Below are 23,904 nucleotides of genomic sequence, written 5' to 3'. Positions count from 1 at the left end.
ACTATGGTCTAATGCCAGGCCCTTTCTAGTTAGTCTTTTTCTCCTTACAAAGCTTTGACTGGGAGTAAGCAATACAAAGATTAGATGCTCTATGACACTCAAGAACTGGCAGTCTGTTATTCCGTAGCTGATACCATCTCACATACATGTAGAGTATTTTGTGTAATCTAAGTATCTCCCTAGTATTTCAGTTATCTCTTTGAATAACTGTGAAGTAGGAAGGCATGACTTCCATATTCAATCCAACTGGGAGAACATGAAGTTTGCAGGAGAACATAAACTTTGCAGGAGAACAGGAAGTTATCAGGAGAACATGAACTTTGCAGGAGAACAGAGACTTTGCAGGAGAACACGAACTTTGCAGGAGAACACGAACTTTGTAGGATAACATGAACTTTAAAGAACAGGAGCTTTGCAGGAGAACATGAACTTTGCAAGATAACAGGAATTTTGCATGAAAGTGTGGGAAGGATTCTGATGGAAGTTGCAGGGGCAAACAAGGTGTGGGTGTGATTAAGATACATTATATACATGTATTGAATTTTCAAATAATAAGAAAAATTGTTTACAGACTTACAATGATTTTATGTTAGAATTGGAACTAGAACCTTCAGCATGTACATCTGACACAACTTGACCTTGGAAGCAGCTTTAAATAGTGGTATTTAAAGAATCTGGAACTTTGAAATAAGATACTTTGAATCAAAACCCCAATCTCATTTACCTCATACTGTGATACCTTGAGCAAGTTATCTCTGTGAGCCTTAGTCTTCACATATTAACATCTATGTTTCTGACAGAATCAACCATATATATTTACATATAACTGAGGCACATGATATGTACAATTACTGGCATTTAGCAGACATCAACGTTAGAAACCATTATATTTTTGCAGACACTGAAAAGTTGCCGTCTAAAAATCCTCAACACCAGTTTCTGTTTCTTTCTGGAGATGTATTTTTTATATAAAATGTAATTGTGCCCAAGTCTCCAGATGTGCAGCAAGGAGGTGACTTAAAATAAGTCATTTAATATACTACCTTCCCACTTATTTCTCCATTGAAATACTTGTATCACTTGTAATAAATTATTAAATGTCTGTGTCTCTTATTAAACTGGGAGATAAAAAAGAAAAAAAAACAGATTCATCTTTATATCCCCATGGCACAATATCCTTCTTTGTAAACACAGAAATACTCAGTAATTCTTCTTTGAATTCATAAAATTTATCCATAACAGCCATAGACACAACTAGATATTTATACTTTGTTAATGTGCACAGAAAATCCATCAATGTACTAGTGCATTTAATGTTTTTGTACTGCAGATGCATGAATTAATCATATAGAAATAATGGCATTTGGGTTAATGTTCAGGAGGTAGATATCCAAACCTTCTACTTACTCAGTGACCTTTGGAGAACAGTGAGAAGAAATGTTTTGTTTGGATGAGTATATAATTAAGCTTGTGTCTATTCCCCTCTTAGAAAAGTTTCACACTACCCAAGGCCCTAAATCAAGATTGTCTAGAGACTTGGAAAGAAAATAAATGCAAATGAGTGAAGACAAGAGTTATTTAAAGATATGGCATTTAAAGCTAAGTTTCAGTGAAGATGGGAGAATCACTTACCACTCATGTATTCTTCTCCATGTATAATTGGGCCACAACGTTGAGCAGTGAGTTGAGCAATGGGGAGATTCTGGAGAATATATAAACACAGGTGGGATTCTCTCAGTGTCTAACCACCATTAGTAGCAATCCTATTTCTATGTCCCTATTACTAGAGGTATCCCTTTCCATATGTTGGCTTTCCTTATCTCCTTGACAGTGAGACAGATACCTATTTATGTACATCTGTACCAGTTACTTAGATGGTTGGCATTATTTTTAGGCATATTAACGTCCTTAAGCTTTATTTTAAACAATCATAAATGGAGCCTCTATTATCTACCACACATGGTTTATCATTTTATTTAATAAAACTTTAGTGAATGCTTGTTTTGTGCCAGGTACTATGTTGGACACTAGGAAACTTTAATGAGCCCTCCTGAAGGATAAACATTCCAGAACAGCAGAAACTATTCATATGAACTGCTAAACTTAACATGTGCTTTATAACATCCACTTAATAAAAGATAGCTACTGTTTTAATCCTTAAGATACGAGGTTATTCTAATTAGCACTGGCTCTAGAATTAGATCTGTATTTCAATTCTAGTTTCATGACATCAATACCATTAACATCTCTGAGAACTTACATGCATTTTAGACTTCATCTATGCCTAAATTTCTTCACCTATATACCAATAGCAGTCACAGCTTTGTGTAAGTTTTGAGGATACAACGTATCATTTCTAAAGGCCAATAAGCCTGGTCTGAAACTGGCCTAAGCTAACCAAGAATAAAATGCACCTCAAACTTACTGAAATTTGCTAAAACATAAAGGAAAGTAAAGGAAATAATATTGTTAGAAACATGTCACATTCTGTATACAGTATTGCAGAGATTGAAAATTCATAGATAGCAAGTAAATAGCTCCCCGCTTAACATCCACCACAGGTGAGAAAACACTGTTAACTATACTTATAATCTTTCCTTATACAGGATCAAAATGCAAACTTTGAATCCCAGACTAAGGAAGGACATGACTACTTCTGTCTTTCTAATAAGTCATATTCCCCACAATTTCTAACTTTCTACAAATAAATCTGGCTTAAAAATCTTTTATTGGCTATATAATTTACTAAAATAAAATTAATTTATTTGGAAAGCTTAGTTAATGATTTGGGTTTTTTGTTTGTTTGTTTGTGTGTTTGTTTTGGAGCCAAGATCACACTATGTAGCCACAACCAGCATGGAATTCATTATATAGACCAAGTTGTCCTCGAACTTACACAGAACCACCTGCCTTTGCCTCCAGAGTTCTTGGATTAAAGGCCTGCACCATGCCCATCCTCGTTTAATGGGTTTTGGCAAATATGTGCATCTCCCCTTCGAGGCTCCAACCTCCGGCAACTCCAGCTTCAGGTGAGCTTGGGTCTCCGTGGAGCCACTCCCCATCCCCTGCCCAACACCCATCCCCTCAATCCTCAGGGGCCTGCTCCTAGCATCCAGAAGACCCACCCACACAGGAAAGGCACCAGTCCTTCCAGACCCCAACCTCCTGTGACCCCAGCATCAGTTTCAGTGTCCCCAGCTTCAGCTTCAGGAAAGAAGGAGACCAGTGGAGATAGAAAGACCCCACCTGCACACACTGGAAGAAGAGATGGGAAGAAGACAGAATAAGAACTTACTCAGCAATAGAAACACCAACATGATCCACCAGAATCTAGAGAACCAATGACAGCAAGACCTGAAAAGCACTATATAGACAAAGCAGAGGAGACAGACCTTAAAAATTATTTTATGAAGATGATAGAGACCCTCAAAGAGGAAACAAGGAAAAACCTTAAAGAAATAGAAGAAAAACCAAACAAAAAATCCATGAAATGAGGGAAAATGTGAACCAAAAAATTCAAGAAATAAATAAATATCCCAAAGAATCTAAAGAGTACCAAGAAAAAACATCCAAACAAATGAAGGAAACAACTCAAACAGTTGAAGGATTGAAAGCTGAAATAGAAATCATAAAGAAAACACAGAAAGAGGGGATGCTGGAAATAGAAAAGCTGGGTAAACGATCAGGAACTACAGATGCAAGTATCACCAATAGAATACAAGAGATAGAAGAGAGAATCTCAGGTGTTGAAGACCCATTAGAGGATATACAGTTGTCAACCAAAGAAAATCTCAAAGCCAACAAATCCCTAACACAAAATATCCAGGAAATATGGGACACCGTGAAGAAGCCAAACCTGAGAATAATAGGTATAGAAGAAGGTGAAGAAATACATCTCAAAGGTACAGAAAACTATTCAACAAAATCATAGAAGAAAACTTCCCTAACCTAAAGAAAGATATGCCTATGAAAATACAAGAATCTTACAGAACACCCAATAGGCTGGACCAGAAAAAGACACCTCACCATATAATAATCAAAACATCAAACCTACGGAATAAAGAGAAAATATTAAGAGCAGCTAAAGAAAAAGGCAAGTAACATATAAAGGCAGACCTATCCGAATTACACCTGACTTCTCAATGGAAACGATGAAAGCCAGAAGATCCTGGACAGATATCCTACAAACGCTAAAGAAACAAGGATGCCAGCCCAGACTACTATATCCAGCAAAGCTTTCAATTACCATAGATGGAGAAAACAAAATATTCCATGACAAAGCCAGATTTAAACAATACATATCCATGAATCCATCTCTACAGAAAGTGCTGGAAGGAAAACCTAGACCCAACGAAGATAACTACACTCACAAAGACACAGGCAATAGACAATCCCACTTTACCAAACACCAAGAAACAAGTGGGTGTAGCAATCCTAATACCTACCAAACCAAACTTCAAATTAAAATCAATCAAAAGAGATGAAGAAAAAGATGTCACAAAAAGACAAACATGGTATGTACTCACTCATATATGGATTTTAGACATGGATGAGGATAGCGCCAGCCTGCACTTCCACTGACAGAGAGTCTAGGAAACAGGAAAGAACCTAAGAGAGATAGGCATGGTACCTCAGAGAAGAGGAATGAGGCAAGATCTTCTGAATAGATTGGGAACATGGTGAGGGGTGGTGGGGAGTTTGAGCTGGGAAGAAGAGAGGGGGAGAAGAGGAAGAGAGAGTAGGTCATGGGGGAACAGGAAGGTTGAGTGGGGGGGAGTAGAAAAGAGGGGAGAGGGAATCATAGGTTAGAAGACAGATCAGGCATCAGTGTGACCTCTAGTGATCTAAAGGGATGACACCAGTTGGCAAGTTAAGCAATAGTGGAGAGAACACCTTGAATGCCCATTCCTGATAATGAACTTGATGTCTTGAAACATTCGGGAGCCTTCAGCCAGTGACTGATGGAAGCAGAGGCAAACACCCACAGTTTAACACTGAACTGAACCCAAGGAACCCAGTGACAGAGAGAGAGAGAGGGAGTGATGAGCAAATTGGCAAAGAATGGGCTGGCAAAACCAGCAGAGACAGCTGATCTAAACAGGGGAGAGCTCTTGGACCCCAGACCGACAGTTGGGAGGCCAGCATGGGACTGATCCAGATGCCAGGAATGTGAGTGTTATTGAAGAGGCCTGGGCAACCTATGGGGCCCTGAGCAGTGGATCAGTGTTTATCCCTGGAATACAAACAGACATCATGTGTCCATAGCACAAAGAGGGATGCTCTCTCAGCCTGGACTCTTAGGGGAGTGCCTGGACCCTACCCGGAGTGAAAGGACAGACTCTAGATATCCCCTATGTGGAAGGAATTGGCAATATTGTGGGAGGCTGGGAGGGGGATGCGGGAGGAGGGGAGGGAGAGGGAACTGGGATTGACATGTAAAACAAGCTATTTAAAATTAAAATAATAATAAAAACATTGCTAAGCTGAAAAAAGATTTTCTTTATCCATTCATCTGCTAATAGATATGTAGGATGAGCCTATATCTTGGCTGTTTTGAATAATGTACTGGTAATCGCAGACATACAGGTAACTTTGTACCATGTAGTCTTTCGTTTTTGCATAGTAGGTCATACTAAATTTCTTTTTGAAATTTTTACACCTCTACACAGAGGTAAAACTAATTTACAGTATCATCAGTGGTGTATTTTGATTCCTTTTATGCACATTTGATTTTTTTGTTGTTTGTTTCTTTGTTGTAGTGGGTTTTTTTATGAGGATGATAATCATTTTGTCTGTTATTAGATAGTATCCCAGTGTGGTCTTCATTTTAATTTCCCAATTGTCAGGTTCTAAAAACACTCTGGACAAATGGCTAACTGTGATGTCTAACATACCACAGTATAAATGGGCCCCACTCAATACTTTTCACCCCAGTCCCCAAACCTAAACCTCTCCAGCCTCTGAGCTTCACTTCCCATTCCTATATAAGGCTGCTATTTCAACCACATGGGCTTTTTGCCCTCTTTGTCTTCCACTCTTGACTCCTGGTTCCTTTTTGTCTCTCTCTCTCTCTCCCATTCCCCACCTCATGGCCCAGTCTATTTTATTAGCCATGTTCAGTCTGAATCATTCCAGAAGGCTCTGGCTACTCTCTTTTACACATCTACAATAAAAGCCTTCTCCTTAACCATACCTTGCAGTAGTCATGTCCTCATTTTCCTTCACCAGACAGGTATAAATACTGAATTTTTCTTCAGAAATTGTCCTCCATTTATATTTCATCATCTGATAAGTGTCTCTTAAATTTAATTGATTATTTAAAATACAGCAGAAATCACTTTTCCCCACTCTATAGACATCTCTAATCTCTACTAATCATCAAGAGACATTTATTATAAAACTATTAATAAAGTACACCAAAAAATTAAATTATATTAGATGGTAGAAATAAGAAAAATTATTGCTATCCTGTATAGCTGTAGTAAAAGAAGTGTTCTACTGATTTAGTGCAATCACTATCAAATTTTAATGGAATTCTACATGGAAATAAATCAACATTCCTAAAATATACATGGAATGCCAAAAGGGCAAATAAAGATTGCTAATGAGCAATATGGAAGTAATCAAAATAACCAATTTCAAAATATAATAAAAATTATGAAAAACAGAGGCATGATACTGGCACAAAATTGACAGATTGTTCAAGAATGAAAGACTCCAAAATAAGGATATGGCATTATAGTTAATTTTCTTTTAAAATAATCACAAGTACGATTTGAAAATATGCAGAGATTTTTCAATGAGTAGTTCTGGGAAAACAGGAAAATACTTAAATTTGGTCTCCCTCCATCTTATACAAGAATTAAAATAAAAATGGATAAAAGCTGAGAGAAAATAGGGGAGTCACTATAAGATCTTGGTATAGACCATCAGTTTTTAAATAGCAGGCAAATGTCTCAGGATTTAATGACAAGAAGTGATAAAGGAAGCGTATGAAATTATAGATATTCTGCACAATGAAGAAAACTGTACAGAAGAATGATCTGCATTTTTGGCTGACTAATTGTATACTTCCTTTGCAAGAATTCTTTTGGTTTTGTTTTTCAAAATATGCTTTTGCTAAAATTTTACATTGCGGGTATGAAATACTTTTTAAACTATGTTCAATAATCTGTATTCTTCTATATCACACTGAAACTCTTTAAAATAATCTAAACAATTTTGTCTTTAATTTTTTTCACTATTACTGTATTTATAAACCATTTCTAGAAAGTTGTTTTCATCTGGACATGAATTATTACCTTTTTCATACATTTCTAGTGATGTCACATTGGAATTTGTATGCATATCAGATTATATTTGCCATGTTTATGTAGCAATTGTCTTTCTCTTAAGGTGATTTAAGGTTTCAATTTTATATATAATGTTGATATTGAATATAGTTGCTTCCTGGTACACACTTTTGGTATAGATGATTGTGTGCATCTATAAACAAAGTGGTGAGATATATTTTGTAGAACCATTATGGCTCTTAATAGAAATCAGGGAAATAGTAGTAGTGGTATTTCAACCATGTAGATTCAGAGAAACGATGGTAAACTAACATGGCAATGTTCTCTAGTTTTCTACATTCTGCGATTACTTCAGGTTATATTTTCTAAACATTTAGAGCTATAAGCCACACATAATGGAAAACGTGTTTGTCAATTTTACATAAATAAAGTTGGAGTGAAACAAACAAACAAACAGTGAAGAGCAGTTCAGTACCCTGTATACTCTTTATAATTGACAGAGTTTTATGGTCAGTTTTCAAAGGATAATACACTATTGCACAATTAAATGAAATGCATCATATCCAGTTAAGAAAGATAATTTGCAAACATTTAGTGATTTCCTTCAAACATTCAGCCAGAAAAAGCAACTCCATAATATTTCAAGATTTGATGTGTCTAGTTATAAAGGTATGGTTCTGCGGGTCAGGAAACTGGTTCAAATGTCATATTAATATTGTGTATGATTGTCTATGTATGAGAATTCAAAGCAATTATTATGATAGATAGTCGTCTTATAAGGAATCTGACCTTTTAAAATCTCCAGAGAGCAAAAGTAGCTCAAAAGAAGTGTTTGTGCATATATAACACAGAGAGCTGGGATTCCACGACCCAACTGTATCCAAAACCAGATGCAATGTCATCATATCTCAGTCCAGGCTCATTGAAAACAATTTCTTATATGATTTTTCATTATAAAAATATATGGTCTGTAACTGCAAGTGGCATGTGTAATAAATTCAAATAATTTACTTAAATACAACTTATAAAATACCTCATTTTATAAATTTAGATGCATTTTAAAAAATCATTGTCAGAAACCTTTAAAACTAGATTCATTTGCAGCATGTTTGATAACATATATGTATGTATTCTACATACTAAAATACATGCATAAACATATAATGACAGTGTTAGTTCATTTACAAGAAATACAAATGTATATTTCCTTTGGTTGTCTTATTTTTCAGAAGACAGTACATCAAAGGGTCAAGATATTAACAAATAATTAGTCAGATAAAATTCAAAATGCAGTTTATATTTTCATTAATGAACATATTGATTAAATTGCAAAATAATTGGAATTAAATTAGTTGATTGATATAATTTCATGCTAATAATTGTCATCATATCTCACATTAAAATTATGCAGAAATATAATATATATATTTATAAATGAGTCAAATTAAATGTAATTATATCACATTTTCAATTTTTACAATATTAAGTATTTCACCATTCTACATATTTGTTAAATTCAAAATTAAAATTTCTAACCATGATTAGTAATATAAATGAATTCCACAAGAAACTGAGAACTGACCAAAAAACATGAAGAACAGAATGATAAGAGGAATTGAGTCAAGGTTATTTTGTACAAATAATACAATTGGGGACAAATATAACATCATTCAGGGCAAAGCAGAGATCTCAGAAGAAAAGAAACCCAGGGTTTCTACTTAACAGATAACAAAACTTTGTCAAGATTTATGCAGGTTTGTTTCCCTGGGGTCTCCTTCTTTTCAAATTTTACACATACATCCTACATTTATTTTCTTTTTTATTTTTAAATTTAAATTTAAATTAGAAACAAGGTTGCTTCACATGCCAATTCCATGTCCCTCACCCTTTCTCTCCCCTCCTCCCACCAACCCCTCCAATATGGCCTCATTTCCCCAGGGAGGGTGAGGCCCTCCATGGAGGTGTCCATAGTCTGTCATTTCATCCAGGGCAGGGCCTAGACCCTCCCCCAAGAGTGCAGAGTGAGAGTGCATCTCTCATTGTTGGATGGGTGCCCAAAGTCCATTTGTATACCCGTGGTGAATACTGATCTACGGCCCAAGGCCCAATAGATTACCTAGGCTCTGATACCCCCATTCAAGGGGTCTTGATCAGTCCCATGCTGGATTCCCAGGCATCAGTCTGGGATTCAAGAGCTCACCCTTGTAAGGACAGCTGTTTCTGGAGGTTAAACCAGCCAAGTCTTAACCCCTTTGCTCATCAGTCCTCCCTCTCTGTCACTGGATTCCTTGAGTTCAGCTCAGTGTTAGGCTGTGGGAGTCTGCCTCTGCTTCCATCAGCTATTGAATGGAGGTTCTGTTTCCAAGACTCTCTGGCCATGGGATTGTAGGCTGGCACTCCCCAGATCTATGTCTAAAATCCATATATGAGAGAGTACATGCCAAGTTCCTCTTTTTGTAACTGGGTTACCTTGCTCTGGATGGTTTCTTCTAGTGCCATCAATTTGCCTGAAAATTTCAGGATTCCATTGTTTTTTTTTCTGCTGAATAGCACTCCATTGTGTACGTGTACCACATTTTCTCTATCCACTCTTCAGTTGAGGGGCATCTAGGTTTCTTCCAAGTTCTGGCTATTACAAATAATGCTGCTATGAACATAGTGGAACAGATGTCCTTGTTGTATGAGTGTGAATATTTTGGGTATATTCCTAAGAGTGAAGTTGCTAGGTCTTGTGGTAGGTTTATTCCCATTTTTCTGAGGAATCTCCATACTAATTTCCAAAGTGACTGTACAAGTTGGCACTCCCAACAGCAGTGGAGGAGTGTTCCCCTTTCGCCACAACATCTCCAGCATAAATTGTCTTTGGTGTTTTTGATTTTAGCCATTCTGACAGGAGTAAGATGGTATGTCAGAGCTGTTTTGATTTGCATTTCCCAGATTTCTAAGGATGTTGAGCACTTTCTCAAGTGCCTCTCAGCCATTTTAGACTCCTCCATTGAAAATTCTCTATTTAGTACTGTAGCCCACTTTTTAATTGGATCCTTTGGTGTTTTGGAGACTTGCTTCTTGAGTTCTTTGTAAATTTTAGAAATCAGCCCTCTGTCAGATGTGGGGTTAGTGAATATCTTTTCCCATTCTGTGGGTTGACGGTTTGTCTTGCTGACTGTGTACTTTGCCTTACAGAAGCTTCTTAGTTTCAGGAGGTCCCATGTATTAATTGTTGACCTCAGTCTCTGTGCTCCTGGTATTATGTTCAGGAAGCTGTCTCCTGTATCAATTCGTTCAAGGGTACCACCCACTTTGTCTTCTAAGAGGTTCAGTGTGGCTGGATTTATGTTGAGTTCTTTCATCCATTTGGACTTATGTTTTGTGCATGCCAATAGACATGGATCTATCTGCATTCTTCTACATGCCAGCATCCAGTTATGCTCACACCATTTGTTGAAGGTGCTTTCTTTTTTCCTTTTCATATGTTTAGATTCTTTGTCGAAGATCAGATTTTCATACATGCATGGGTTAATATCAGTATGTTCAACTCCATTACATTGGTCTACATGTCTATTTTTGTGCCAATACCAAACTGTTTTCAGGACTACAGCTCTGTAATAGAGCTTTAGGCCAGGGATTCTGATGCCTCCAGATGTTGCTTTGTTGAGTAAGGTTGTTTTGGCTATGCTTGGTCTTTTGTTTTTCCATACAAAATTCATTATTGTTCATTCAAGGTCTGTGAAGAATCGTGCTGGTATTTTAATGGGGATTGCATTGAATCTGTAGATTGCTTTCAGAAGGATTGTCATTTTTACTACATTGATCCTACCTACCCACGAGCATGGTAGATCTTTCCATTTTCTGATGTTTTTTTAAATTTCCTTAAGGACTCAAAGTTCTTGCGATACATGTGTTTCACTTGTTTGGTTAGCATTACCCCAAGGTATTTTATGTTGTTTGTGGCAATTGTAAAGGGTGATGTTTCTCTGATTTCTTTCTCAGCCCTTTTATCGTCTGTATGTATTAGGGCTCCTGATTTTCTTGAGTTGATCTTGTAGCCTGCCACTTTGCTGAAGGTGTTAATCAGCTGTAAGTGTTCCGTGGAAGAGTTCTTTGGGTTATTTATATAAACTATCATATCATCTGCAAATAGTGAACGTTTGGCCTATTCCTTTCCAATTTGTATCCCCTTGATCACCTTTAGTTGTCTTATGGCTCTAGCTAGAACTTCAGTACAATATTGAAAAGGTATGGAGAGAGTGGACAACCTTGTCTTGTTCCTGATTTTTGTAGAATTGCATTGAGTTTCTGTCCATTTAGTTTGATGTTGGTTTGCTTTGTATAGCTTTTATTATGTTTAGGTATGTTCCTGTTATCCCAGATCTCACCAAGACATTTATCCTACATTTATTTTCTTCAGCACAATTATTTTCCTTTATATTTTACAATTGCAATTCCTCTCAAGTAATGGTTATTTTCCTTTCTTAAGTCATATATATATATATATATATATATCCTTGAGAATTAGATAAATTATATTGAACCTATTCCAGAAATAAATTTTATTCTTCCATTTAATAGAACACAAATAACTCATGGAGGTACACAGATTCCCAAAATTCCTTACAAGGTTTATAATGAAATTTATTTTCCATCGTTCAGTCCTTTTTGTAGTCCACAATTTCAGCAAGTTTTGCATTAAATTCCTGGTGGGTATAGTTGCAGACAAAATAGTCTCAGATTTTGTCTTATCCTAAGACTTTCCCTTTTTATCATGATTTCAGATTAATAGAAATACTGCTGAGAGCAAAGCAGGGGTCAATTTTTCAACCCCTATTTCATGTTTTCCTCCATTCAATAATGAATAGCATATATGTATATGTTGCATGTTTGTGTGTATATGCATACAAGCAGACCATATGTACATTAGTGTGAGAGTATGCACAACAAATAAAATTAACTGCATCCTAAACAGTCTACATTTTATAAATAATAAAACATACTGATTACAATCTCACTTTTAAAATAAAATTTTAGCTATTTAAAGAAAATTCCTTTTCTCTTGGAACAAGGAAAATGGGGTAATATTCTCATCAATATATACAGGTGTATTTTAAGTAATGCTTTGAAATTACTGTGTGAAATTAACTGTATGTTCAAATATAATTCACAAGTATGTAGTGGAGATGCAGACATATTATTGTCATTTAAATTAATGCCAATTAAAGTATCCATTCCTTCTTTATTTTGTACATGTACAGGGTTTTTCTGTATTGTTTTGGAGGCTGTCCTGGAACTTGCTCTGTAGGCCAGGATGGCCTCGAACTCACAAACACCTGCCTGCCTCTATCTCCCGAATGCTGGGATTAAAGACGTGTGCCACCAACCCCCGGCTCTATAATTAAAACTTTACTGTAAAAGAACTTTCAAGTAAATAATGTTGTGTATCCCCTTGTTCCCAACCCCTCCCTTTACTCCTCCCAGTTTACCCAGGAAATCTTAACTGTTTTCCCTTCTTGGAGCCCCCATATGTGTCCCTCTTAGGTTCTCCCCCTTCTTTTTTTTTACCTAGGTTCTCTGGGGTTGTAGAATGTAGGGGGTAATCCTTTGCTTTATACCTAATATCTACTTATGAGTGAGTACATATCATGTTTGTCTTTCTGTATCTCAGTTATTTCACTCAGGATGGTTTCCTCTAGTTCCATCCATTTGCCTGCAAATTTCAAGATTTCATTTATTTTTACTGCTGTGTAGTACTCCATAGTATAAATGCACCACTTTTTTTCTATACATTCTTTAGTGGAAGGGCATCTAGGTTGTTTACAGGTTCTGGTTATTATGAATGGTGCTTCTATGAATGTAGTTGAGCAAATGTCCTTGTGGTGTGAGTGTGCATCCTTTGGGTATATGCATAAGAGAGAATGGGTCTTCCCCTCTAATCAGGTTAGTGACTACCCAGTTGTCATCACACAACCTTTATCCAGTAGCTGATGTAAAAAGATGCAGTTACCCACAGACAAGCACTGGGCTGAGCTCCTGGAGTTCAGTTGAAGAGAGGGAGAAGGGATCATATGAACAAGAGGGGTCAAGAACAGGGTGAGGAAAACCACAGAGATAGCTGACAAGAGCTAGTGGGAGTTCGAGGACTATGAAGTGACCCCTCGGGAACGTGCATGGGATTGAACTAGGACCTCTGAATGTGGGTGACAGTTATGTGGCTTGATCTGTTGGGGGGGTGGCTGGAAGTGTCACCAGGAACTATCCCAGGTATATGAAACTTGCTCAGCCTTGATAAAGGGGGGAAGGGCTTGGTCCTATCTCAACTTGGTATGGTAGTCTTTGTTGACTCCCCAAGGAAGTCCTTACCTCCTCTGAGGAATGGATGAGGGTGGTAAGGGTGAAAGTGGGTGCAGGAGAATAGGAGGGATGGGAACTGGGGTTGGTATGTAAAATAAAACATAATTTTTAAATAAGAAAATAAATATTTTACAGTGCAATTAGCCAGACCTAAAGCCTATAGATAAACTTCTATACAATTACAAGCTCTAGAACTTCACATTCACATTGGATTCTAAATCTTTACTATAAATTATATTTTATGCATTTATCCTCAACAAAGAACAATTACATAGTTAAAACTAGATAAAAAAAATTAGCTTCACACCCTCTTCCATGAATCATGTGTTCACTACCTGGATTTAAATTTTTCCTCATTAGCTAATATTGACCATTTCTCATTTTCCTTTATAAATGTTACACTGTACTGACATATATGTTTCTTTACATATGTACATATTAATTTATATAGAGAGGAAAAGATGGAAAATATGGAAATGGGAGATTATAGGTAGAAGCCAATCTATAGATTAAGCAAGCTGTGTTTATGTACTTAGTAATATATATATATAGTAATAGATATGTATATATAATAAAATATATATCCTATATATAATGCATATGAGACTAGCAAAAAAATTAAAAAGGAGGCCATGAATTTGAAAAAACAAGGAGAGGGTATATAGGAGGGTTTACAGGGAAGAAATGGAAGGAAGAAATGATGTAATTATATCATAATTTCAAAATGAAAGAAATAAAATAAATTAAAGTTAATTAGTTTTACATGGATAGGGTAAAGTTCTTTATAACCTTTATGAAATGCTATAAGTTATGATAATAAATGTTAAACTGGCAAGCAAGGACTAGAGAAACTATATTTACATATACAGAAAGCATTTGTAGGGACAGAAATGAACAACTGTGTGAACAATAAACAAATGTATGGATAGAACAAAGAAATAGGGTTAGAATTCTACCAAGATGGGCTTTCTGTCATTGAGAACTATGTAATACTATTGTGCACATCTTTGCTAAGAACCAAACATTCAATTACTCAGATGGTAATATTTTCAATCAGAGCCATGCATTAAATGAGGTCTGCATGGATGTGTCAACCATTTCTATGTGAGTATGAAGCAAATAATACCTAAATATAACTTCTGACATTTCTTTAATATGCTCTGCACTTTGTTCTGTCCATTGATTCCCCTCTAATCTTTACTGCTTGTTCTTCCTAGTGTGAATAAAGAGTTTACTTTCTTAGAGTTGTCTGACTTGTAATCCATTTCCCAAACAAGAAGCTCTGCTGGTGGACATGTAGGCAATAGTTAATAAAATATTTTTGTCTAGAATTCTCTGCCTTTCACAACTCCCATTAGATAGAGCATGTAGCTTATGAAATAGTCTAACTCGGTAATCATGGAAGGCTGGAGGAAAGTCAAAGATAAAGAAATCAAAGCTTCTAAATATGTATTTCAAAGCAGGGCAACAGATGAGAACTTCCAAACTCCTTTTCAGCTTGGTTTTCACATTCACAAAGACCTACCAAAAATTGTCCATCTGCCAATGCTTTTTCTATCCAACACCCTCTAGCCTTGATATGGTACTGTATGTTTTTAGAATACTGCTTACTTCCACTGACAGCTTTTTTAAATAGAGCCATCAAGAGGGATGTATCTTTATTTCATTTTCACACTTTAAGTGTCTGTCAGACTGTCAAGTCATTCTAACTCCTGTGAAGAAGTGTCACTGTAAAGGAAACTGGTTACAGTGTGCCACTAGACCTTAGGGATTTAGTCTTCAGTGAGTTTTGAAAGTTATGCCAGAGTGACTTGTTTCCAACCCACATGATCTCATATTTTCATTGAAAAAAAGTAATTCAAGTAAAAACAAGATGAAAGTATATAAAATGCCTATTTGGTTCTATAGATAAACCTGCATTATCTAAGAAACAAAATATGAAATCAGTATCCTTAGGGATGATTACCACAACATCTATCAAGTGGGTTTGAGTTAACATAGAAATGATGTACTGCACTAGGTGCCCTCAAATGCATTTGTCATTGGTATTAGCAGGATATACAGGACACTTATGTTCTTCTGTCTTCCATTCTTTCTTTTGCCCAAGTGACTCTTTTTATTTTTAAAATTATTATACAAGGTAACAGGCTTCATACAATGTGTAATCAATCAATTTCATCTTCAAATGTACTTTCTACAAGAACTGACATTAAAAAGTGACAAAATGGAAAAATATCTAGCCCAAGTATCATCTCAAAACAAGAAATCCACTTCTTTTATATTATTCCAGGAAGATGATAAAGACCATGAAATACTGATGGAGTCTTACTAATTCTAAAGAAAATAAATATTATTCCTAATTGTTGTTAAATCCAATTATAAGCCCTAGAGATTGCATAATAGAAGTTGGGATTTTTAGTGACTTATTCAGGTATGGTCATCACGGAAGAGAACAAGGGAATACTGAAAATCAACCATGACCCTCACAATTAATATAGAATGTTCTTACGACAAAATTGTATTTCATTTTTCCACACAGTATACCCATGATTAGTGGCAAACATGTGGAGTTAATCAGCTAAAATCCATTAATATCTTATTTGTAACAGCTCAAAACCCAGTATTGGGGTCTGGAATTTAACTGGGTTGTAGATCGTGTGCTTAGCAGTCCTGATGCCAACGGTTCAATGCCCATCACTAAAACATAAATAAAGAACTGTTAGGGACCTGAAATGTTGCTCAGTGGTAAAGTGTACACAGCGTGCACAAAGCCCTGTATTCAACTCATCTTGCCTAAGAAAGAACAAGCATGAGTCAAGGCCCATTGATGAGGACCTAAAGGAGGTAGAGAGGAAGCTGATGTGTTTGCTTTCATGGTTCTGACTTCCATACAGTCATACATTTACCACGAGTTAATTATGTTAAAGTTCACTGGCAACAGCTTCCAACATTCCTTAAGCACCCTGTTCTGCTTTGTGCTATGGTTTGTCTCATATGTTTGAGGTTTGATTCTCAGTATAGTGATGTTAAGGCTATAGAACTTTTAAGAGGTGGAGGTAGAGTGAAAAGAGCTTAGCACTTGGGTCACACTTCCTTTGGAAAGGATTAAGAAGATTTTGTGAGACCACAGTATTGTCTCTACAGAGTAAGTTGCTATATAAAAATGCAAGGCATACCCTTCTTTACTCTCTGGCTGAGCACTATGTACCACTGCATACTTTACAACCATGATTCCATATGTTGTGATCCTATTGAATGTAATACCACCCTGATTCCATATTCTGTTATGTGATTTAGAAAAGTAGACACTAACCAGAGGGTAAAGAGTGATGAACTAGGCATTTAACATTACAACTACTTAATAAAAACTTGAATTAAATCTATTTGTTGACACCTAGGGATGTCTTTAAGCTCTTGGATCATAAAAGTACAATTAAATTAGAGTCAAGATGAGTAGGAACATTATAAAGGCAGAAATAAGATACATAATGACCTAATAGCTACCAAATTGCTGAAGATCCATGGCGTTATCTACAAATTTATAAATCAGGCTCTTAGCCAACCTAAACACTAATGCTAGAGAAGACCTAATATTTGCTAGGTGTGGATGCCAATGAAAACCCATAACAACCTCTACTACTACAATCACTTAGAGAGTATTTATTTTGAACCTCACCATCATATTCCATTTACATCTATAATTTCATATAGTTAGTAAAACAATATAATAAAATCACATTTATCATCATTTTATAAGGAAGAAAATGTCTTTTAAAGGCTAATGGCTTTCCTTGGACCGTACAGCAAGTAAATTGCAAAGCTAAAAGTCAAACCAATGTTCTTCTTATTTAGAAGTTCCATAGCTTAACAAATTATTTTGGACTACTTGACCAGAGATTATCTGATAATAAAAATACTGGAACTGAGCAAAACAACTTATGAATTTGTAGAATTCCTTGAGTTCCCAACTTGTTGTCTTCTGTGGTTTGAATACCTTTTTTTTGGTTTTTCGAGACAGGGTTTCTCTGTATTGTTTTGGAGGCTGTCCTGGAACTCGCTCTGTAGACCAGGCTGGCCTTGAACTCACAGAGATCCGCCTGCCTCTGCCTCCCGAGTGCTGGGATTAAGGGCATGTGCCACCAACACCAGGTTGGTTTGAATACTTTTGATGACCAAGAGTTCATGTGATGGAAGCTTGGTTCCTAGTGTGGTACAGTGAGATGGAGGAACCATGAAGAAGTGAAACTAGTGCAAGAAAACTGGTTGATAGGGTTTCTCCCTCACAAGAGAATTGATTCTGTTCTCACAAATTATGGTGAATCTCAACAGGATTCAGTTTGTCTGGTTTTATTTTGTTTTTGAGACAAAGATTTTCTGTGTAAAATGGAGCCTGTCCTGGAATTTACTCTGTAGACCAGGCTGGCCTTGAACTCGCAGAGTTCTGCTTGCCTCTGCCTCACAAGTGCTGGGATGAAAGATGTGTGCCTCCATTGCCCTGCCAGTTGGGTTTTATAAGCCTAAATTGTTATAAAACAAGTTCCCCCAGTATGTTGCCTTTTAGGTACATGGGCATTTCTTTAACTGTTTGTCTGCCACGTTGTGATATAACTAAAGAAGTACTCATCAGAACATTGGATTCCTCCAGTCATCAGAATCATGATTCAAGTAAGCACCATTATTTGACAGCTACTCTAGCTCTTATATTTCACCAAAGCAACACAAAACAGATTGAGGCAATCTATTTGCATCCCACCTTTCATTGTCTACCATTCTAATACTTTTTAGACTTTTCCACAAAACAAAGTTATAGCAAGTTGAATAAGCTTAGATAGGACAATGGGCAGAAGTTAATGACCAACAAGAAACAAGGTGAGTGTGGTCGTTTGAATGAGAATGTCCCCTATAGGTTATTATGTTTGGATGTTTAGTCCCCAATTGGTGGACCTGTTTGGAATAATAAGAGGTGTGGCCTTGTTCTTAGCTACTGCACCAGCATCAGGTCCGTCTACTTCCCACTAGGATGATGGTGGACTAACCATCTAAAACTGTAAGCAAGACTCCAATTAGGGTTTTTTTTTATGAGTTTCTTTAGTAACGGTATCTCTTCACAGTAATAGAATAGTAACTAAGGCATGGGTATATAAAATGGAGTTAGTAAATTTGGAAGCTTTCCTGTGACCTGTTTATCATCTCCATATAATATAATAAATATATGAAAGATGCAGATTAACTCTGTTTTAAAAATGACAAAGGCAAAGGAATCCACCATGGAAGTCAAATGTCCTAAAAGTCAACCCTGTATTTGATATCAAAAAAAAGATATCCTGTGGCTGCCTGTGAACATCTTTGTTTACTGCTTGTTTGTTTGAGAAATGAGAAAATGGTCAATGTTGGGTCAAACTGAACTGGGCTTAGGGTGCTAGAGAAGTAGTAGAAATGTAAGCAAGACATTCTACAATTTAAATAGAATACTGTCACCTCTTAAAACTGGAGAAAAGTTATTTATCAGGGGTTGCCAAGGAATTTTCTGGTTATTCCAGATAGCCTATTGATTTTATACAAACACACATGCAGAATAGAATAACAAATAATGTTTGCTTTCAGAAACACCGTTTTGTGTTCCTGAGCAATCTGGTAATTTCATGAGAGTTATTGATTTCTCTAAAGTAACAGGATTTAGTCTTGAGTTCTCGTGTCCATGGCAGAGAATAAGAAGGGCTGACACTTTCAAATACTAAGATTTTTTTATAGGCTACGAGATTTATACCCTCAAATATCTATGCCTCTTCCAACTCATTATATTCCATTTTTGTGTTTTATTATTAAACATTTCTAGTTTTCATAAAGAGGATATTGAATAAATTCATTAAAAAGAAGAAAACTCTGGTACAGTGTTTCTAATAAATAATGTGCAAAAGAATCAAATATTTGAACATGGTCATCTGATAAATAGACAAAAGAAACAGAGAATGTGTGTTTAGATTTAATAGCCTAATGAATTTTCCTTAGGAAGAAATAATTAAAGAAATTATTTTAAAACTTTGCTTATGCCTTGTCAATGATTCTCAAGGTATGTTCATTTGACTAATTTGTGATATTATTTTTCTAGCTTTCTCTCTTAGTTTTCCTTCAGCTTCCTGGCTGTCACCCTCTGAAATTCCCACTTCATTTCTACCTCCCTATCTCACACCAAAAATGAGCTCAAACACAAAGGAAGCCTATTACTGGTGATGTGTCATGAGGGCATAGAAGTTATTATTAATCACTGATCACTTCCTTCATGCTACTGTGAAATTACATTTTCCTATAATGAAGAGAGTAATGCTCATTCATAAAACTGTTGAGTAGAATCATAACTATACAAAAGTTGTAGCAGTCACACATTCATAAATACTGAGTTTTCTCATTTTGAAAAATGACTGAGTGCAGAGTGACATTCAATCTTTATAATTTTGGAAGATTCACAAAAATGGGCAAATGATTGTGAGTACAGAGGGATGCTGGGTAGTAGTGATGATGATGGGATTACTTAAGGATATTGTAGCTAGTGCAATAAGGAACCATGGTGTTGTACATGGTGCTGTAGCCAACAGTCCTAGAACTCAAAAACCCTAGCAATGTTTTACTTGAAAGTAACTGAAACCAACTGTTAGAGACCTTCCTGAGTTACATCTATTTCACCCCTAAAAATAAGGTGCCTCATGGTAATGATAGAGTACCCAGAATATGATAAATATGTTTCTGAAGTTCTAAGCTTTATTCCTGGTTTATAGTCCTAATGTTCAAAGGTAGTTCCTCAGTCCCCAAAGCTAATACACACTGGAACAAAATGGAAAAACCAGAGCTACTCCTAAAAGCTATCAGAGCATTAACGTCCAGTGTGTGCAAACATCTGAGTCACCAGCTAAAGAGTTAGACAAGCAGATAGAAAGAACTCCAACTAACTTCCCAGAGAAGAAACTCATGTACTTCCACCAGAGCCAATGTGGAGGTAGCAAAGGCTGACTTACAGGTCATAAGTTACCTGAGGGTTGGAGTGAACACGTATGAGTTAAGAACTTTTGGCACATTTGGTATGAGGGCGCTTACAGTATTTTGTGAGTTTCACTCCAGCAATGCCTCCAGGTTCTCACAGTGACTATCAGAGAAAAAATACTCTGGTGTTATCAGCATGTGGAGGGGAAATATAACCATTATGAAATTCAGCAGGGTACTCTGTTCTTCTGAACAAAGCATTCCCCGAGGAGAAAATATTTAATCAAAATTGATTCAGAGAAATTTTATCAACACTTAACATTCCTGGGCTATTGGACATCCAGAAACTCAGCCCACTCCAGACTTCTATGTAAGTAAAGATAAATATCCAATTGTAGTCTTCCCTGATGTTTGGTGTAAAGGAAGAGACACATACAAATTCAGCCCTGACCAGTTATAATTTTTCATATAAAGGGAAATCAAAAGCTTGAGAAGCACTTGTCATAGGTACATGCTTACCAAAAATTGGGGAGTACTTACAAAACTGTGGAACATTTCACCTCCCCTCATACCTTATCCATATATTACAAAAGGGCTGTTTATTTCAGTTTACTTTTTTCCCTTTTAGAATACATGTACAAAGAAGAATAAAATGCTAAAAAAGCAATGTGAAGACCCCAAACACATCAGAACCAGTCAGAAACACAAAAACCCAAATTGAATAAAAATTCTGCTCCTCTGTATGCATGTGACATGATTAGCTGGTTCAGGTTTCTTCCTTGACCTCCCTGTTATTATGAACCTGGAACTGTGAGTTACAATAAATTATTTATACCATAGGTTGTTTTGTTAGAGTATTTTTAATCATAGCAACAAAAATGAATCTACAATAATATTTTACGACTGTATCTATTACTTATAGAAAACTATAAAATAATCATTGTTGAAAAACTCTTTAAAAATTGAAAATCAAAACAAAATAAACTGTGATTGATATGTCAAAAACTTTACTGGAAAAGGGAACATATGACAATAAGAACATATGAGTTATGTAAACAGGATAGAAACTCTAAGATGTGTTAAAATAGACATATAACAGATGTACAACAATGTAACACATGTTTAGATACATCACAACGTATAAACTAAATAAGTTGATCTTATCCAGTTAGAGAATAAACCAGTGGCTATGAGAAGGTGAGAAGACTTCAGGTGGGAAGATAAGAGATAAGATGGCTAACAGGTACTGTGGTGTAGTCAAATAAGACACATAACTGCTAATGTTTGGTAGCATATTGAGGTATTTATGGTTGATAACAACTAATTTAATATATGAAAACATCTAGTAGGTGAAAGTTCAAAAGCCTCAAAACAAGAATATGGAAAATATTTAAGCTGATACCAAATTACCCTACTCTGGTTTTATATATTATATAGATACATTCAAATGTTCTACACCATTATATATATATGTTGGAAGGAATATATATATATATATACATTTGTTTAAGTATGTGTATATGTTTATGTGTATACTATTTTATGTCAGAAACAAAATCTTTGAAAAATATACTGCATCCCTAATGAAGAATAACACACTAGGTAAGGTTATGGAAGAAATCTATGAACTTCATTATATTACAATAGAAAACTCCCAGGTCATAAAGCAAAGAGAAAAGGAATCAACAGATTTCCTTTGTTCCAGTTGATGGCCCCATGCACATGGGCACCACTAGTTGACTTTACTGAGTTATCAAAAACAATAATAAGATAGGGATATGAAGTTGGGAAGGGGACATGTTAGAGGGGACATGAGGGGAACTAAAAAGATGAAAATGAGGGTGGATATAATCATGTTTCATTGTATCTTTATATGAAATTACCAAGAATAAAGGAAAAGTAAAACAAGAAAGCAGAACGGATTATGCAAGGACTACATATAAAATAGGAAAATGAGTAGGAGGAAACATAAATAATAACTATCAGAAATTTTCCCCAAAATCAATGTCAGATATTAAACAAAGATCTAATAATTATAAAGATCATCAATTAGGAGAAAATCCTAAAATTAAAACAATTTTCTGATACCAGGAAATACTATCTTACAACTTCAGAAAATATGCTGTAAAATATTTTTAAATGAGAGGGGAAATTCATACCTATACAAAGGTAAAGGTAAGAGTCATAATAGCTTTTTCACAAAATATGCTAGCAAGAAGAGATAGAATAAAATATTTAGTGTTAGAAGAAATATCCATTAATCTAGAATGCAGTCCCTACAAAAGCATCTTTCCAAAGTGAAGGAAAACATGACAAAATATATTACCAGTAGATATGCTTGGCTAGAAAAAGGAAAATGGTGTTAGTCAGAAGGAATAAGTGATGATAAAGTCAATTTTTTACCTAATTCCTCATGTACATGTATTTAATTATGTGCATTTGCATGGAAACTGTAATGGAAATAATGGGAAGGAGCAATTGGGGTAGTTACAATACTTTCATATTATAAAGTACTAAAGTTATACATCAGTGCAACTTGAAATGGACTTTGGATCACAAAACTACAAGCTACAAACTAAAATAAACAGAAATAATTTTTAAAAGAAATACTAACATAAAATATAATAAGAAAGGTAAAAGGAATTGTATGTATAATTTCCTAGGAAATTACAAAAGAAAACAACATTGAGATATCCTGAGTGTCTGTTTTAAAGGGTTGAGCAAAAATGACTCTAAATACTGAATGCTGGCCATGATATGGAGCAACAGCAACTCAGTTATTCATTGTGGATGAGAAAGCATAACAGAGCCTCTTTTGAAGAGTTTGGCAGTTAATTTTTTTAAAGAAAGCACAACATTCTCTTACTATATAAGCTGAGAATTGTCATCTTTGGTATTTTCCCTAGGGACTTTAAAAGTTTGTCTATACAAAAACATGCACATGCATATTTTGGCAGTCTTATTCATAATTTCAGAGACTTAGTAGATGATTATATTAATTGGCTAATATATCCAGATATTGTAACATAATTTGGACTCAAAAGGAATTACCTACTAATCCATGAAGAGGCATGAAGGAGACTCACATGTAGACAAAGAAGCTAATTCAAAAAAATTCTATACACTGTATGCTTCCAACTACATACAGTCTGCAAAGGGGAAATAGGATGCAACAATAAAAACATTGATGGTTATCAGGTAATAAGACAGAGGAAAGGGCATAAAAAGATAGATCACAGAGGATTTTTAAGACAATGAAACTAGTCTATAATATTACAATTATACAATGCAT

The 23,904-nt window shown here is 35.6% G+C and overlaps 1 protein-coding gene across 3 annotated transcripts in view; it reads right to left on the bottom strand.

Annotated features, from left to right (window-relative positions):
• The window catches only part of Rtl4 (retrotransposon Gag like 4), a 371,546-nt gene that overhangs the window by 10,753 nt on the left and 336,889 nt on the right, over window positions 1–23,904 (bottom strand). For all 3 annotated transcript variants that reach the window (XM_040744520.1, XM_021234333.1, XM_013122298.3), the window contains one exon: window positions 1,633–1,702. The gene's annotated coding sequence lies outside the window, so the exon portion shown is untranslated. The remainder of the gene's footprint in view (window positions 1–1,632; window positions 1,703–23,904) is intronic.

Source organism: Mesocricetus auratus, unplaced genomic scaffold, assembly GCF_017639785.1.
Source record: "Mesocricetus auratus isolate SY011 unplaced genomic scaffold, BCM_Maur_2.0 Super-Scaffold_100003, whole genome shotgun sequence".
NCBI lineage: Eukaryota > Metazoa > Chordata > Mammalia > Rodentia > Cricetidae > Mesocricetus > Mesocricetus auratus.
Note: the sequence above shows the minus strand (reverse complement) of the source record. Positions and strands in the feature narration are given on the sequence as shown.